Here is a 19,767-nt window from a genome sequence, read left to right as displayed (position 1 = left end):
GGACGATTTGCTAATCAAAACTTCGCCAACTCTTCAGTGCGAGCACTTTCAATGATGTGACGAGTTAATTCGCATTTGCTTCTCCTGATAAGTGTATCTTGAAAGCCGGGAATGCATCCGCACTTGTGACAATGAATTTTGAGGAAGCCATCCGGCAGGGGCTTGTTAACTTTATTGGAGTGCTCCCCAAGCCTATCATTATAGTGCATCTGCCGGTGTGTCTGATATAACTGTTTAAATTAAATTATAGGGTTTTACGTTCCCAAACCACTATCTGATTATGAGGCACGCCGTAGTGGAGGACTACAGACATTCCTACCACCTGGCGTTCTTTAACGTGCACCTAAATCTAAGTACCCCCACGGGTGTTTTCGCATTTGGCCCCCATCGAAATGTGGCCGCCGTGGCCGGGATTTGATCCCGCGACCTCGTGCTCAGCAGCCCAACACCATAGCCACTGAGCAACCACGGCGGGTTACATAACTCCTTCCACAGTGCAACTGAATTCTGTAAATAGCGCATGTCCTACCTTTAACGTACCATTTTCTGTGCTGCTTTTCGCAAGCGTCCTTTATTGTGCCATATGGTGTTGTTTTAGCGCACAAGCTGATGAGCTTGTTTGGAGCTGTGAATAGTACGTCAACCTTTCCACGTCGTCCTATCTTCGACAGGTTATGCGATAAGCGCTGAATGTATGGAATTACGGCCAATTTTTTCTTTTTAACGGACTGCGCGCTAGATGACGTCAAGAAATCGGCCTACCCTGACTGCATTGCTCTGAGCAGTGCTTTAGCGATTGAAAGCATCAAATTGGTTGGAAACCCAGCCTCACTCAACCGCACTGACTGTTGTTGAAAACTGGAAGACATTAAATGAGAGCACGACTTCTTTGAGAATTGTTCAAACACATTTTCGCTATGTCCCTTTTATTAAGCTTGGAATGAGCAGGACTGTACGATAAGAAAGGCTTATTAACTCTAGGTTGGTAACACCAGCATAAGTGATCGGCAGACAACACAAAATGTAGATCGAAATAGTGGGTACTCCTATCTGTTGGAATTTAGAAGGTCACTTCAAGGGTACCTAGACTTTTGCAGATTATGCTTGTAACACCTTCACATTCTTTTTGAAAACACTAAGAAGTGCAGTCAAGAAACAAAAGGAAATCATCAACATATCGGAATGCTCTGTAGACTGAGGTTCCGTTGAGCCTCCCTGCGAAGGCTATCTCTACTTTTCCAAGATACAGGTTACTGAGGATGGGTGCCAAACAAGACCCGATACGTACGCCTTCTTTCACTGAAAACGGTACCATAGATTATTCCACAGGATAAACGTTGAGGTCAGGTATTGTTTTAGCAATGCTGAACAACTCTGAACAGAAGTTGCGGCTTCTTTGCAAAACTGCACTGCCCCAAATTCGTCAATGTTTTCTTCAACGCAGGTTAACAGGTCAGATTGAGGAATAGAATATAAAGGCCTTTTATGTTAGCGGAGAATGCGTTGAGCTTTTTTTCGGCATGCGCTTTTACAAAATCTAAAACTTGGTCGTAACTTTTCACCGGGAAGGAATCATTATTTTTTTGCGCAAAGACGCACAAAGTAACGTCCCCTTTAGGGTAATCGTGTATGAGAAGGGGACGTGGCATAAGAAATAGCTGTTTACTTGCTAGAAGCACTAAATATTATCGACATTAATGACCCATTCCCTGTGAAGTGTTCTGACCAAGATTTAGAATTCGCAAAAGCGCAGGCTGACCAGAGGCTGAACACATTCTCCACTGACATAACAGACCTTTAATATTAGGTTCCTCAATCTGGCCTTTGACGGTCGTCGGGAAAGTACAACCAACTGCAAGAGTTTTCTTATAAAGGAAGCCAGTAAAAAAGGTAAATTTTTGATGAGACTTTTCCGCTGAAATCGAAATTTTGTGGGCAATGTAGTCGTCTCCGGGTAAAGCATCTCCTGCACCTTTCGATTCGAGGACTGATGCATTGGCTGCGAGAAAATTTCGGTTTCTATTGCATTCCCATCTCTCTAAACATTGCCGTTGGGGGTTGCCGAAGGATAACGCGCATGAACAACACCCTCACGTCTATACGCTTGGCTTTATTATTCGCATGCGCATGTCAACATGCGGATGGCCCTAATAAAAGGAACTAAACGGGAACACCAAATCAGTTTACACCAGGTTAAGTATTTTTTTCTAACTGCTTTCATTGATGTGACGGAATGACAAATTTATGTACTAGAGAAAATGAAAGCCAAAGTTCGTACTGATTTTCGTGCCGAAACCTCGGCCCGAAAGGCACGCTTGGAGGCAGCAGAAAGTTTTGCAATATTCAAAGTTGAGTCTTTGGCTTCTTTAGAAATTAGAATTCAATATAGTAATTTTTCATAAATGAGCAGTTTTCTACACCTTTAGTAAACGCTGTTAAATGATCTGACGTCTCAGCGAAGGTGCAGCAGAGACATCATGACGGTGTCGCAACACCCGCCGTGGTTGCTCAGTGGCTATGGTGTTGGGCTGCTGAGCACGAGGTCGCGGGATCGAATCCCGGCCACGGCGGCCGCATTTCGATGGGGGCGAAATGCGAAAACACGCGTGTACTGAAATTTAGGTGCACGTTAAAGAACCCCTGGTGGTCGAAATTTCCGGAGTCCTCCACTACGGCGTGCCTCATAATCAGAGAGTGGTTTTGGCACGTAAAACTCCATAATTTTTTTAACGGTGTCGCCACGTGCCTTTCGTTTTTTCTCTCTTCTGGCTTTCCCAGTCTCTTCTCACAGTAGGAGAGGACGTTTTATTATTTCAGAAGCGTTATTTACGAATGCAGCTTAACATAATGTTCCTTTGTAAAGTCCCTTTAACGGCTCTCCAGATGATTGCAGACCGTTCTGCCGAGTGAGGGAAGTGCTTGAGTTGTGGCTTCACCTCATCGACGGGGTGAACAAGAGCAAATGTCAATTTAATTTGCTTCATGCTCGTGAGACGGTGAGGTAGAGCCACGTCATTCATGGACATCTGTTGGGGGCATGTGGCTGTTACGTTGTGGTATTTCACCTACAGTATTCTGGTTGAAATTAGTTTTGTGTAAAGTTTAATTTATGTTCCTTGATGTCTATCAGGAGCAGCAGCACATAACCAATGACCCGAGCTGGCGTCAAAGAGTTTTATTTACGAGCGGCACATGCAGTGCTGGGCAGTATCGAAGATACATGCATCTTAGATATTATCTTAGACGCTCTTTGGGTATCTTGTATCTGTATCATGATACCTCTGGCAAGACGTGTATCAGTATCTATATTTTCGATACGTGAATGAATGTATCGTGTATCTTAAGGCAAAAGATACTGCTATCACAACATCACCCTGCCAAACTAGAAACGTCGTTGAACTCCGCTTCTCAAGCTGATACTGCTACCACTACCTGAATAAAATTAGGGCAGCGTCATTCGTTTATCTTTCCACCCTAACTTTCCAGCGTGGAGAGGCGATGAAGTCTGCGCGCCTTTATTCGTGGAGCAGAGTACCGTGGTGGTGCTCGCGCCGTCTCGACAAACACAAGCGCGCGAACGTCTGCGCGCAGCCCACCTTTTGTTTTCTTGTTTTTGTTTCTTTTGTTGCGCCGGTGCCATGACAATTGCTCGTAGCCACCGTACTGCGCTGCGTACCCCAATGCATGCGATGTCTTTCGCGCACGTTCTGATGTCGCTATAGCGTCGTTATCGAAGTTTCTCTTGTTCGGTGCTTTGTTACGAAGTCGGGAGAATGCAAGAATGGGGTTGCCTTGTGTTTACTAGCTTTCATACATCAGGGATTTAAAGGATCTCGTGGATGTAGGTTTAGCTGTTTTGAACCAAAGCATGTATTGCGCTGCTTCCGGGAAACTTGTGCATAAAGCGGCTATTTTGTGTACCTTATTGTTGCTCGCAAGCACCAAAAGCAATTTTTTTTACTACGCAACATTATAATAATTTTGCGAAATATGAATAAGCTGCGACAGCTGCACATTACGGACGGCCTAGAGCTTGTTTATACGTGAGGAAAGTTTGATCTGCTCAATTTTTATAGTTAACGCGCTCCAAACATAAGCCGGCTATTCTTTCGACACTCAGTGCTAAAATTAGGCAGACAGTGATAAGAAATGAAGTATTAAAACCGTCAACTTTGGTTTAAGTAAACCATGTGCTTACTTTGTTACAGTTAGGATCGTTGCGATTGCGTTGTAACGATTCTGTTAACGCTGCTTAATAGTATCTACTCACACAGATAACCGAGCTAGCACTTGCTCATTGAAGTAGTCGTGACCAACGGGCGTAAGTTATTGCTGACTTCAAACAATTATGTGCCTTTCGTTCGCCTGCTTCAACACATTTGTGCGATCCTTTTGCAGAAAAACGAACCAGTTACAGCTCTGGTCCGCCTCACAAGGCCTGGGATACTGCGCCAAGAGGTATAGGCAAGACGCAATAAATGGCGATTACTTGACAAAAATGCAAGCGGGAAGTATACCGACGTGGTACGCCGAATTTAGTAGTAAAGCCCCTTAAACTTCGTAAAGAACTGCCACGCTCTGAAGAATGCCGCCTCCTCCTCGCGTGCCCTGGTCGAGGCCGATGCCGCGGCGCTATTGGCTTAATAGCATCACGTGGGCTCTCGCGCCGTGCGTGAGCGCCATTTTTGCTCGAGAAGCGTCTATGGAGTGCCGTGGAGCGCATGTTCGCGCCGTTGCTACGCACGAGCAGTGTAGGCGGCGCCACGGTCGAGGAGCGTGAAAGAGAGGAGAAACAAGGAGGAGTGAAGGCGGAGGAGGAGAGAGTCGCTACTTTATGAAGTTTAAGGGGTTTTATTTAATAGCGAGCAAACTGCGGTGGCGCGCGAGTAGAAATTGTGCTACGTTTTAATTTGTTCAGCTGCCACAGTTACGCAACGTCCTCTTACGAGAACGCAAAAAAAAGAAAAAAAGAAAAACACGTGTGAGTGCAGTTGCGTAATGCTGCGTATTGTAGTACACTGTACAAATGCGGGCGATCGGGCAGTTCATCTTCGACCAGCGGGAAACTGTTTTCTGAAGGTTCCTTTTTGAAACCTCAGCATGGCTAAGGAAATTCGGCATGCCATCTGGGATGGCACACACTTTTCTGTTGCTTCTTCCGATGTAGACATGGTTTTAAAGCAGGATGCGCTTTTATCAAGTCTGTCATCAGCGATGAGAGACTTGATAAGAGACTTTTGATGAGAGATCAGAGAGAGATGGACATAAGGCAGGCAGAGTTGTTAACTAGCCAAGAGTCTGGTTGGCTAGCCTACGCGGGGGGAGGGGACGAGGGGAAGAGAAAGACGTTCGAGAGAGGAGTGTAGAGATGCTGCAAAGACAGTACGACAGCTTCAAAGGCGCTCGTACAAACCAGGCGTTATCGGAAAGCACAACTTCAACTTCAATTTCAACTTTAATAATACTTCTAGTATACGCTTGACTGGACTCAGGAGGCGTTGTTGTTCATGACGGCGCGATAACAGAGAGTACTTTGTAACGTAAGCACTAAACAAACAAGAGCAGTTCATCCCGTACAAAATGAATTGTAACATTTTCGTATATAGGGCTCTTGGCAGAATAATTGTCTTGCAATACTGAAACAGACAACATTCAAGCAGATTTGATAAGATTAAGTAAAAAAATCGGTGGTCATCATATAATTAGAATCGTTATGCATGAATATATATGCTTACAAGTGTACAAGATAGATCTTCAATTCCCTGGGAGAAATATTAGTAGTGGGAACATAATTATTAAGGATTTTTGGCAAATTGTGTTTAATGAATTGTAAGTGGTATTCAGTGCGAAACTGTGCTGCATACCAAGAATCAAGGTTTCAGATGTGTACTGGTATTTTATGGCGCTGCAGGGTCGGTATGGATGTAAGCCGGTTTCTGAACTATTCCTTTGCAAAATAAAACAACTGTAAAAGACGATATTCGTAGTGTCGATCTACCCTAATAACTTCGTAATTCTGTGACAAAGCTTTTGTATTCGATAGGGGATCGGTATTGGCAATGTACTGGAGGAGCGCCTTTTGTAATGTCATTATTTTATTTATGTTCGCTTGTGTTGTGGTCCCCCATACTAAACTACAATAATTAAATTGGAAGGTAAACAATGCATGATAAATTTGTAGCTTTGTTTTCACCGGCATGAGAGCTCTACAGCGAGCCAGCACCTCGGCTACTGCAGAAAATTTTCTGCGAAGTTGATTAAAATGAGCATCCCAAATTAAATGACACGATAAAGTTGTACCAAATATTTTATGTTCGTTAACTAGCTCAATATTTTGGTCTAAATAAGTTATTGGATGTTGCAGTTTAGAACTTTTATTGTTTGCTCTAAAAAGAACAGCTTTTGTCTTAACAGGATTAATTCTGATCCCATTTAACTGTGACCACTCGGAAAGATTATGTATCAGTCTATTACACCTAATAATTAGTTCGTTCGCATAATTTCCAGTAAGGGCTAAAGTGCTATCATCTGCGTACACAAAGAAATTAACTGTAGCATCAATATTTACGAAGTCATTAATATATCAGTTAAAGAATAGTGGGCCTAAAACACTCCCTTGTGGTACTCCGTGTTTAATTGACAAGAAAGAACATTGGACGTTATGAAAACATATACATTGAATCCTATTTTTCAAGCCCGCTTTCATCAAGGTGAGGCGACTGCCGCAAACTCCATACATAGAAAGTTTAGATATAAGAATATCATGATTGAGGCAATCCCCACCGTCTATAGCTAACACAATACTTTCCTTCAAGGATAAAAGAGCTGTATCCGTAGATCTTCCCTTTCTAAAGGCAAATTCGGAATTTGTTAAAACGTCATGTTTGTCCAGAAATTTTGTTAGGCGTGTAGAAATATTTTTTTCTAGTGCTTTGGAAAAAATTGGTATTACAGATATTGGCGGGTAATTGGAGAATTTATTTACATCACCATGTTTTAATAACACCGATATCCTAGCTCGTTTCTTGCGATCCGGGAAAGTCGCCGACTCTATTGCTAAATTGAATATGTGAACCAACGCACGAGTGAAGGGCATGTGTTCTAAAACATGTTTTATTGGCTTGATTTGTAAATTATCGATATCTAATGCTCTGGGGTTATTTAAATTTATAATTGTTTTAAACACCCCATGTTCATTAGTAGGTTCCATAAATATAGTATTTGCAGTACTATCATACAGTGAATAAGTAACTCGGGGTTCATGGCTGTGCACTATGCCTGCGTTCACAAAATGAATATTAAAGTGGTCAGCCAGCGCTTTACCGCTAAGTTCACAATTATTATCAGTTATCTATTTGGGTATTTTACTTTTAGTTTCACGACCTAAGACGCTATTTATTACTTTCCAAACTGCATCCGTACGCTCCTTGTCAATTTCAGAAAACACCCGTTGATAGTAATATATTTTCGCTTGCCTTAAATTTAATTCAATCTAATTCTTTTTGTCTTAAATTCCTTAAGTTTAACTTATGATTTCGAGTGCAAGAACGTACGATAAAGGTGGCTTTAACATTTTATCAGCTTGACGTGCTGGTTCTTGATCCGTGGTTTTCGTATCTTTTTTAACGCCTGACCTGTCTGAATGGAAAATGCTCAATGTAAATGCGCACAAAGGCTTCAAGAAACTCGTTATATGCTTCGTTTACGTTCTTTTTTCTTAACACAAAATTCCAATCGTGCGTGGTTACTGCCTGACTAAATAAATCCAGTGCGTCATTGGAAATGTGTTGGTAATGTGTGATAAGTAACTGATTCATTGTGTTGTTTGTTACTCATTGAAAACACTACAAAAACTGGACAATGATCAGTAATATCACAGGAAATTGTACTCGTAGTACATACAGGTGTATATATATTTGTAATGAGAAGGTCGAGAACAGATTAAGTGGAAGGAGTAACCCTGGTTGTTGTAGTAATCAGATTAGTAAATTCAGATGAAAGTAGTAGGCTGTTTATATCGTGTACGTACTTTTTATCGTCCAAAATATTTGTGTTAAAATCACCTCCACAGACAACATGAACATTTTCAACTAAACAGAATTCCAAAGGTTTACTAAAACAACCTAAAAAATTCTCGAAACTGCCGTTCTGAGGGCGGTATATTATTGACAACACCCTTTTGGTGTCCTTGACAGTTAGCACTTTGTAGTCATAATTTATGAATGAAAAATCTGACACCACTTCGTAATCACAATTTTATTTAGCATAAAGAGTGACATCGCCTCCTTGCCTATTCTGATGGTTCATGTAAAATGAGGTACAGCCTTCCAGTTGAACAACATCGTAGCTGCTTTGAAACCAAGTTTTAGATATCATTATTACGTCAAACTGAAACGAAAATTGATTGAGAAAACAAGTAATGCTGCGGCACTTGCCAACAGCGGAACGGCAATCGAAATGCAAAAGAGAGGTATGTGTAGTATCTGGCAGATGAACATTTCGCTGTAAGAGAAAATCAATATATTTCATTTGAACAGAAGGTGCAGGATGTAACGCAACATTCAGCATATCTTGGAAAGATTTTCGTCATGCTCTATTCTTAGGATTGGTCTGTCGTCAGACTGTCTCACGAAAATGTTGACATTGTACGACTAGGCGGATTTCCAGTCTTCATCACGTTTTCTGCCGAAAGCAATTCCAAGCAGCAGCTTTAGCGTTGGGCAAAGGTGCTCGTTCACATATATCTTCTGAGAGCTATCAATACCAATGTCTTTGTTGGGCAAAACGCATTTTCCTTGCTTTCTTTAGCGCAGCGTCACGCTCGGTTCGGGACTTAAACTGTACAACGTTGTTCAATTTTCCGGGGTCTCGGGTTGTAACACGATGCCATACTTCAATGTCGGTCTCTGTAATTTCTTCTTTGATGGCTTCCCCGATTTTTCGAACAATGTTAGGCACACTTTCATCGTCCTTGTATCTCAAGATTGTTGTTTCTCGAGTACTATTCTGAACGCACAAACCTCTTTTCAAGCTCTCGGGTTATGAATTCGAGGGCCTGGCATTTTTCTTGAACCACGTTATTTTCATGTTCTTGTTTCTGTCTTGCAGAATCTTCAGCTGTGAATTTTGCCCTCAGTACTTCAACTGAGGCGTGACCGAACTCGATGCTCTGTGTACGATTTTTGTGTTCTACCTTCAATTTCTATTGAAGGTAGAACACAAAAACGTTTCCATTGTCTCGAGACGCTGCCTTAGTTGATCTTTAAACTCTTGTTTTAGTTGAACAACTTTAGCTTTTATTTCATATTTCGGCTTAGCCATTTCTTTGGTCATGCTCTATCAACAGCAACAATCCGCGACATCGAGAAGAGGAGTAAATGACGCAAAAAAAAACAATGCCTGGCAGCAGCGATGGTGAACTGTGTGCAGTAGTAGTAATGAGCTGAAAACACAAATCTGCACCAAAAAGGCAGACAAATGGTCAGCCTTGCAGTATATCCGTCGTCGATGCTGCCAAGTGTGTATATATATATATATATATATATATATATATATATATATATATATATATATATATATATATATATATATATATATATATATATATATACACACACACGAGAAGAAAGTTGGTTAACCGAGGGGTCCGATTTTTAGTCATATCATAAGAAGCCAACACTGACACCATGGACAACATAGGAGCAATTACTTCTGTTTAATAAATCAAATAAAGAAACGACAAATTAATGGAAATGAAAGTGGATGAACAAACAACTTGTCGCAGGTGGGGAACGATTCCACAACTTTCGCATTTCGCGTGCGATGCTCCACCAATTGAGCTACCGCGGCGCCGTTTCCCCATCCACATTCTTGGGGCTGGCTAACACTGCCAGAGTTCTACTACGAAACATACATACTCAAGAAAGTGGATGGGGAAACGGCGGCCGTGGTAGCTCAATTGGTGGAGCATCGCAGGCGAAATGCGAAGGTTGTAGGATCGGTTGATTTAGTGTCCGCCGCTTCGAGTAGGCCAGCTCAAACTAGGATTGCGATATCTGCCACAGGCAACCTTTAAAAAATTTGGAATGTTTACTGAAACGCCATATATATATATATATATATATATATATATATATATATATATATATATATATATATATATATATATATATATGTGTGTGTGTGTGTGTGTGTGTGTGTCTGTGTGTGTGTGTGTGTGTGTGTGTGTGTGTGTGTGTGTCCGGATCAAGCTACAAAACGGATATTCGGCCTCAACTGAGGAAGGGGACCTTAGTGTTAATGCAATTAACGACAATCTTATGGACCTCATTAAGGAGTGTGCAATAGAAGTCGGTGGTAACTTCGTTAGACAGGATACCAATAAGCTATCGCAGGAGCCTGAAGATTTGATTAAGAAACGCCAATGCATGAAAGCCTCTAACCGTACAGCTAGAATAGAACTGGCAGAACTTTCCAAGTTAATCAACAGGCGTAAGACAGCTGACACAAGGAAGTATAATATGGATAGGATTGAACATGCTCTCAGGGATTGAGGAAGCCTAAAAGCAGTGAAGAAGAGACTTAGAATAGGCAAGAATCTGATGTATGAGTTAAGAGACGAAGCCGGCAATATCATTACTAATACGGATGAGATAGTTCAAGTGGCTGAGGAGCGCTATAGAAATTTATGCAATACCAGTGGCACCCACGACGATAATGGAAGAGATAATAGTCTAGAGGAATTTGACATCCCACAAGTAACGCCGGAAGAAGTAAAGAAAGCCTTCGGAGCTATGCAAAGGGGGAAGGGAGCTGGGGAGGATCAGGTAACAGCAGATTTGTTGAAGGATGGTGGGCAGATTGTTCTAGAAAAACTGGCCACCCTGTATACGCAATGCCTCATGACCTCGAACGTACCGGAATACACTGGAAGAACGCCAACATAATCCTAATCCATAAGAAAGGGGACGCCAAAGACTTGAAAAATTATAGACCGATCAGCTTACTGTCCGTTGCCTACAAAGTATTTACTAAAGTAATCGCAAATGGAATCAGGAACACCTTAGACTTCTGTCAACCAAAGGACCAGACAGGATTTCGTAAAGGCTACTCAACAATAGACCATATTCACACTATCAATCAGGTGATAGAGGAATGTGCGGAATATAACCAACTCTTATATATAGCGTTCATTGATTATGAGAAAGCGTTTGATTCAGTCGAAACCTATGCAGTCATGGAGACATTACGGAATCAGGGTGTAGACGAGCCGTATGTATAAATACTGAAATATATCTATAGCAGCTCCACAGCCACAGTAGTCCTCCATAAAGAAAGCAACGAAATCCCAATAAAGAAAGGCGTCGAGCAAGCAGATACAATCTCTCCAATGCTATTCACAGCGTGTTTACAGGAGGTATTCATAGACCTGGAGTGGGAAGAATTGGGGATAAGAGTTAGTGGAGAATACCTTAGTAACTTGCTATTCTCTGATGATATTGCCTTGCTTAGTAACTCAGGGGACCAATTGCAATGCATGCTCACTGACCTGGAGAGGCGAAGCAGAAGGGTGGGTCTAAAAATTAATCTGCAGAAAACTAAAGCAATGTTTAACCGTTTCGGAAGAGAACAGCAGTTTACGATAGGTAGCGAGGCACTGGAAGTGGTAAGGGAATACATCTACTTAGGACAGGTAGTGACTGCAGATCCGGATCATGAGACAGAAATTATCAGAAGAATAAGAATGAGCTGGGGAGCGTTTGGCAGGCATTCTCAGATCATGAACAGCAGGTTGCCATTATCACTCAGAGTGGGCTCGTCGGCTGGCCGCCAGTCAACATGACTAACCCGTTGCTTTTTTACATGCAGTTTTTCCTGTTCGGCACGACAGCGGTCAGCGCATTGCAAGATTCAACGCCCTTGCTCATCACCACGGCAGGTTTCTAAGGAGACTGCGCATACGCACCGCCACACCATGAAGATCGCTGGGCGTCAATGCGTCCAGACCTATCGACATCATCAAGAGCGCATAGAAGAAGCCAGCTGCCACCAGAACCTTCCAGTGGGCTCGTCGGCTGGCCGCCAGTCAACATGACCAACCCGTTGCTTTTTTACATGCAGGTCAGTAACAAAGCTTCTACTGTTAAATCCAGCGATAGATGTTTCATCCAGCTGACGTGCCCACGCAGCCTTTGTACGCTCTGTTTGGTTGTTCATGATTTTGTCTTCTCTCTTCTAATGCTTTCTGGGGACGTAGAGCCCAATCCTGGGCCTGGGGCTACGACCGATGAACTGTTAGTCGAACTACTTAATGGCTAGAAAAAAATTGAAAAACGGTTAGATGAAATTGAAATGAAACCAAAGGTGGTTGAGGAGTCGGCATTGGCTATTAAAGAAGTCAGCAAAAAAGTCTCTGGCCTCGAGAAAAGTGTGCAGAGGTTGCAGGAGAAATTTGTCGATCTAGAAGATCGTTCCAGGAGGAACAACCTTCTAGTTTTTGGGGTCAAAGAAACAGCTGCCGAAACTCATGATGATCTGAAGCAAGCTGTGTTAGAGGGCGTGTTTAAGAGCGTTCTCGGTGTGCAAGTTTCCTCGGCTGAACGACTTCATAGGATCGGGCGCAGACACGGGACTAGACCACGCCCAGTCATAATCAAGCTTTTCGACCACCGCGAAAAAATGGCCGTACTACAGAATTGTTTCAAGCTAAAAAACAAAGATATTTCGGTCTCGGAAGACTTCTCAGCGCCCACAAGACTTAAAAGAAAGAAACTCTGGGATAGCGCCTCCGAAATTAGAGCTGCTGGGGGGAAATTCCAACTAGTGTACAACAAAATTAGGATTAATGGCGAGCTATTCCGATGGGATGGCACAAGTGACAGAAGGATTCCCACAGGCAGACAAACTGAAGGAAGACACCAGTCACAATGAACCCAAGCAGATGCCCAAAAGCCGCTCCGTTTCATCAACCTTAATGCACGTAGCATCGTTAATAAAGCTGATGATATTGAAAGTATTATTTTAACACACAAGCCACATATTCTTATAATCACGGAAACTTGGCTTCACCCCGATATCTCCGACGAGGAATTAACACCACCAGGTTACGGAATTCATCGTAAAGATAGAAGTTCGCGCGGCGGTGGTGTTGCGATTATTTATCAACAGTCACTACTCGTGTCTAGGTTACCTGATATACCTGCCATTGAGTGCGTGCTCATTAAAGTATATTTCGATGGGCACACTGCAATTGTAGGAGCTTTCTACCGTTCCCCTACTCAAGATAACTTCTTCCTCGAGCTTAACGAATTTCTTTGTTCTAGCAAAAGCTATTCTTGTAATGTCCTCCTGGGTGGTGATTTCAATATGCCTTCAATCGACTGGAGTACCGATTTTCCTGAGCCCCTTTCTAGTGCTGCTGAACCTTTTGTAGACCTCGTAGTATTCCATGATTTAGCTCAGTTAGTAAAAGAACCCCCGAGCATTCAGAATAACACAGCTTCAATTTTAGATCTATTCCTTGTCAGCAATGCAGTGCTCAGTCGTGATCCCGAAGTACATATTTTGGACGGTATATCTGATCACAAACTGATATCTTTAACAGTTGAACTTGGACGTCCGACTGAAACCAGGAAAAAAAGGTGCCTCGTTCCAAACTTTTGCCGCGCTTAGCACGTTGACATATTGGACGCCATGGATAGGTCGCTGGATGATTTCATACTCCTTTCTGAATCGAGCACGTGCTATGTGAACGAGCTGTGGTGCTTCTTTAGGAACCTAGTCTTAAAATGCGTCAGGGACTTTGTTCCAGTGAGACTAAGGATTCAACAGCGCACACGCCCATGGATTACAAAGGAGATAGTGCGGCTGGAACAGAAGGCTAAACGAATAAGAAAACGGCACCGTCAGTGTACCACAGAGGACACTGCCAGTAAACTTTCCAACATACGTCTGAAACTAAAGGCAAGCATTAAAAAAGCAAAGGAATACTATCAAAGTGTATCTTTGAAGAATTTTCTGCTGTCCTCCCCGGCAAAGTTCTGGCGTCATTTTTCTTCGAAAAAGCAACCCTTGTCTAGTTTCTGCATCGACGGGGATACCGTAACTGATAAAAGTTTGATAGCGAAGTCTTTCAATCAATTTTTCTGTTCGGTATTTACTGATGACGACGGTCGTAAACCAAGCTACCTTCCAGTTGATTGCCCGCCAATTGCAGATATCTCAGTGAGCGAAGAAGGTATTTTATCTCTCTTGTTAAATTTGAATACAAAGAAATCGCCTGGAATGGACGGCATACCTACTGCCTTTCTCGTGAGATATGCCGAGTGGTGCTCAAAATATCTGTGCATCATATTTAGCAAGTCTTTATCGCGTGCGGAAGTACCGGATGACTGGAAGTACGCAAAGGTTACCCCGATACCCAAATCACAAAACAGGTCGCTTATCACTTCATACAGACCAATTTCATTGTTACCCACATGTGCAAAAACCCTTGAGCATATTATATTTAAACATATTTCGGTGTTTCTTAATGACAACAATATCATTGATCCCAGGCAGCATGGGTTTCGGAAAGGACTGTCTACAACAACACAGCTACTGGAAACTGTCCACGAACTCGCAGCAGTTCTAGATAAACAGGGCCAAACTGATTTAATATTCATAGATTTCGAAAAAGCATTCGACCGTGTGTCTCACACTAAACTACTGTTAAAGCTACAAACAATACTTAAAAATGATTCTTTGATTTAATGGATTTCAGCGTATCTGTCGTTAAGGCGGCAAAGTGTGTTTATTGACGGCGCGCTTTCTGGATCAGCACCGGTTCGATCGGGCATTCCACAGGGGTCCGTCCTTGGGCCTCTTTTCTTTCTAATCTTTGTCAATGATTTAATAAAAGAAGTAAACGTGAAAATACGTTTATTTGCAGACGACTGTATACTATATCAAGAAGTTAATAGCGTAAATGATCGGGTCCACTTGAATTCTTCACTAGCCAAGGTAGAAGCGTGGTGTGCCACATGGCAAATGAATATTAATGCAAAGAAAACGGTTGCTATGTCAGTAACACGAAAACGCCACCCCTTAAAGTTTTCTTACAGTTTCAGTGGTAATTATATATCTACGGTTAGCAGCTACAGATACTTAGGCCTCGTAATTTCATCCGACCTTAGATGGAACGATCATATATCTTATATTTCAAGAAAGGCAATGCGCCAACTTGGTTACTTGAGAAGGTCGCTCCGACGGTCCACACAAGAAATCCATCTTTTAGCGTACAAAACGTACATTAGGCCAATTCTTGAGTACGCCTCGGTAGTGTGGGACCCGTACACCCTGAAGAACATTACTCAATTGGAAAATATTCAAAGAAAATCTGTTAGATTCGTGTTTAACTGTTATAGCTGGCACGTATCTCCGACAGTTCTTATTAACGAAATTAACCTGGAAACATTAAAATTAAGGCTATATAGGGACCTTCTGAAATACATGTATTTACTTTACCATGATATGCTGGGGATAGATAAGGATATGTATATTACTTTAGTCACTAGGCGTGCAACACGATCTAATCATCAGAAGAAAGTAAAGGAATTTTCTTGCAGAACAGACGTATTTAAAAACACAATTTTTCCTCGTACGATAGGTGAGTGGAACGCGCTCTCTGCGAGTACAGTGTAATGCCCGACCGTCCAGTCATTCTGCAACCAGCTGAATAGCATTTAGACGATGTTGTATGTATATGTATGTATGAATGTAATTTTTCTTTTTCGTTTTTGATTTACAATATACGGAAGTGCTATTTTCGCTTGCCTGTCATTAGTATTTGTAGATTTCTTGCTGCTCAAGCTACCGAGCATGCGCGATGTCTTTCAGCATACCAGTATGAATGCGGCTCCTTGTTATCAATATCCCGTTGTTATCAATATGCTCTGTACAGCTTTTGCGGTTCAGCGACTATCCGTATTTTAAAATATATTGAAATTTTGTAATGCTTTTTTCGTTGGAATGCTCTGTACGGCTTGTGCGGATCATGGAATATGTCTATTACAATGTATTGAATTCTTGTAATGATTTTTGCTGTTAATTTTTGTTTTGTTCATCTGTATATCGCACTGTCCACTCCTGCCCAAGGCCTAAGACTAAGGCCGGCAGTATCCTGTAAATAAATAAATAAATAAATAAAAAGAAAAGTTTATAACAGCTGTGTCTTACCAGTACTCACGTACGGGGCAGAAACCTGGAGGCTTACGAAGAGGGTCCTACTTAAACTGAGGACGACGCAACGAGCTATGAAAGAAGAATGATAGGTGTAACGTTAAGGGATAAGAAAAGATCAGATTGGGTGAGGGAACAAACGTGAGGTAATGATATCTTAGTTGAAATCAAGAAAAAGAAATGGGCATGGGCAGGACACGTAATGAGGAGGCAAGATAACCGATGGTCGTTAAGAGTTACGGAATAGATTCCAAGAGAAGGGAAGCGTAGCAGAGGGCGGCAGAAACCTCCTGCTACGTCGTCCTGCTTTAATTTTTGCGCGGCTTCGCGAGTGCCCCCAGGGCACTCGCCACGTCGGCGCGGAGCATCGAAGCAGTTGTCCGCTGCGTCGAGGCAGCGGAACATTACCGATGCAACTGCCATCGAAGTCAGGAGCATGTCCTTCGCGAGGACAAGTGCAACGTGCGAAGGCGGCACCCTGAGGATGGATTCCACCAATATGGAGCAGAACAGCCCTGCTGTCATGGCGCACACCTCGGGCAAGAGAACGAAGGAAGCTACTGGCGTTCCATCGGAGGAAAATGGAGCTCCAGCAGCCCTGAAAACACCTCGCTCACCACAAGGCCGGCCCGCACGACTGACACGTACGTTTCCGGAGTCACCAACGACATCGTGGTACAAAGTGGTTATCAAGCCTCGTGCTAGATATGACATGTCCACTCTGCAGAACCGTATCATTCAAGCGGCCCTGGACGCCGGCCTCGAGACTTCCCGATTTCAAGGTTTCGGTCTACACAAACCTACTAATACGGTGTCAGTATGGGTGTCTGCTATGGCACTAGTTTATAAACTCGAAGGACTGCAACAAATAGAAGTCTCGGAAGAATGTGTCCTTCCAGTCCAGACGTACCTCGCCAGTGGTACCGATTTAAGACGCTACGTGGTTAATGGCGTTGACCTTGACGAAGAACCCGAGAGGCTCCTGCAGGAACTATCGTGTCCCACACACAAGGTCGTAGCTGCTCGCTTCCTAGGCAGCGGTCGTACGCGCCTAATCACGCTTCAAGGTCCGAATTCCCCACCTGAACGTATCCTGTATCACGGCTGCGTACTGCGCCCGCGTCCGTTGAAGTCTTCCGTTGTGTGCTGCTATTCTTGCTTTAGACAGGGACACATGAAATCATCCTGCCCCTACCCACCCGAGGACGACACCATGGAGCCTGAACCGTTGGCATCGTTTAGATGCAGCCTATGCCAAACAAACGATCATGACATCACTTCCACGACGTGTCCTACGAAGTTGAAGGACACTAAGAAGGCTCGACAACGCCATTCTCGACAGCCAGCAAGGACTCCTCGAGATCCATCAATGAAACAAGTCCCTGTGTAAAAGCGTTACGCCGTTCTGGCCTCGGTGGAAGAGGACGCTAGCCAGGTGACAATAGCAAGTACAGCGACAAGTGATGCTGCCACTCCTACATATAACGCAGCTGTTAGGTCGTCCACTTCATGACCACAACGGGCATCACAGTCGATAGAAGACACGCCGCTTCCTTTGGCAAACGAAGAGTTCGAGATCGAGGCTCGCCTGGCCACCCTTGAAAACAAAATCTAACGTCTCAAGGAACGCCGTACAGTGCTCCGGCGTCGTCATGACGGAGCGTGGTCGTCGCATTCGTCGTCGACGTCTAGTCCTGAGCATATGGCTAACCCGGCTTATGTGTCGAAACCTTTCACCCCAAGAACTCTTGCGCTTCGTTGCGCAACAGCTCCAGCACCTCACCTCGGTCCTACTGGCCAATCTTAACCTATGATGGCTACTACGTCTTCAAGTGTGCCAGAAGGCATCTTACAGTGGAACTGTCGCGGCATCGCGGGGAAGGTCGGAGAGCTGCGTCAGCGTCTCAGATATGGGAAGCTGCATGTTTGGGCTCTACTGCTTCAAGAATCCAACGGCCGGCCACCCATTTCAGGATTTGTGGCATACTCATCGCCTTCAATGTTGGGTCGTAGGAGTGCTACGCCTGATGTCCCTCCAGGAAAGGCTGCAGCTTATGTAAGATGCAATCTTCAACAGACCCGCGTTGATCTTTCACGGTGGTGTATTTTATGGCAGGAAGTCGTGGCCGTATTGGTTCATCTCCAACGCACGGATGTTATCATCGTTTCATACTATGCCCGCTTCTACAGCGGTCGTGCGGATCGGTTGTGTCTCGGCTGGTTGGCGCACCTACGACAGCAACATCCTGGTTGTCCCTTTATGGTAGCAGGAGATTTTAACGCGCCTCACATCACATGGAGATACGCTATTGCCAGTGCTCGTGGTACGTGTGTCCTGGACACATTTATGGATGCCCAATTCACTCTGCTTCATAATGTGTCAGTGCCTACTGGTCGGCGTGACCACCCTCGCGCACCGCCACACTCACCGGACTTATCTTGGTGGCTAGGAAGGACGACTATCTCGTGGTCATGTGAACCCGACTGCTGGGGTAGCGACCATCATCCGATTCACCATGGCTTATCTTCGGGCGGAACACGCCGCCTCCGCCGTCTATGCCGAGTGGTGGACTGGGATCGATACAGGGTGGTATCAGAAAGCACTGTAACCAACTCCATGCTGGATCCATCCCATTGTCTTAAGGCGGCATTAGTTGAGGCAACACATATGTCATGGGTTGATGAATCGCGAACCGCTCCTTATTTGCACCTTCTGCGTCTTTGGGCTTGGCGCCGCCAAGCAGAACTTGCATCAGAACGTGACCCTGTATCAAATACCCTTCAGTTACAGGCCCAACGCCTTACTGCAGTAGCTCGGCGCCATGAACGCCGCTTAGAACGTGGCCGCTGGATGGACTGGTGCTCTTCTCTTCGACCTTCGTTGTCCAATGCCTCTATTTGGTGCACTTTCGGACTAATGGAATGTGGTCGGCGCCCTCCAGAACCCACAGGCTGCGCCCTGTTAGCATCGGGCCAGACACCAGCAGTATTCGCAGAAACTGTCGCCCACACCTTCTTTTCCGGCTTTGGACACAGCACCGCCTCCTTTCGTTGTTCAAAACTGCCTTCCCGTGGACGCAGGCACGCCGCCTGCGCTCTCCGACATCGAGGGTATACAAGCTGTCTTCACTATGGCGGAATTTTTAGCGGCAATAGACCTGTCAAAGCCATCCAAGGCGCCAGGACCAGATTGCATACCGTATGAACTGTATAAAGGCATGGAAGGCAAGATTCTCGAAGTGCTGTTGGGGGCCATAAACGAAGCTTGGGTGACAGGAGTCATCCGCGATTCTTGGTGACATGCAGAAATGGTCTCTATTCCCAAACCCGGAAAAACCCAAGATAATATCGCTTATATGCGCCCAATAGCACTAACCTCAATGTTAGGCAAGCTGATGGAGCGTATGCTCGCGACACGTATTGCATGGTATCATCCTGGCCAAATCGGGTTCCGTGCTCATCTAGGCGCAGAGGATGGCCTTGCGTACATATCTTCTATGGTTTTCATAAGAGGCCGCTCCCGAAGAATTCGCACCATTCTGGCAATGA

The sequence above is a fragment of the Dermacentor albipictus genome, chromosome 1 (genome assembly GCF_038994185.2).
Source record: "Dermacentor albipictus isolate Rhodes 1998 colony chromosome 1, USDA_Dalb.pri_finalv2, whole genome shotgun sequence".
In the NCBI taxonomy this organism is placed as follows: Eukaryota; Metazoa; Arthropoda; class Arachnida; order Ixodida; family Ixodidae; genus Dermacentor; species Dermacentor albipictus.
The sequence above is the reverse complement of the archived record's forward strand: the minus strand, read 5'-3'. Positions refer to the sequence as shown.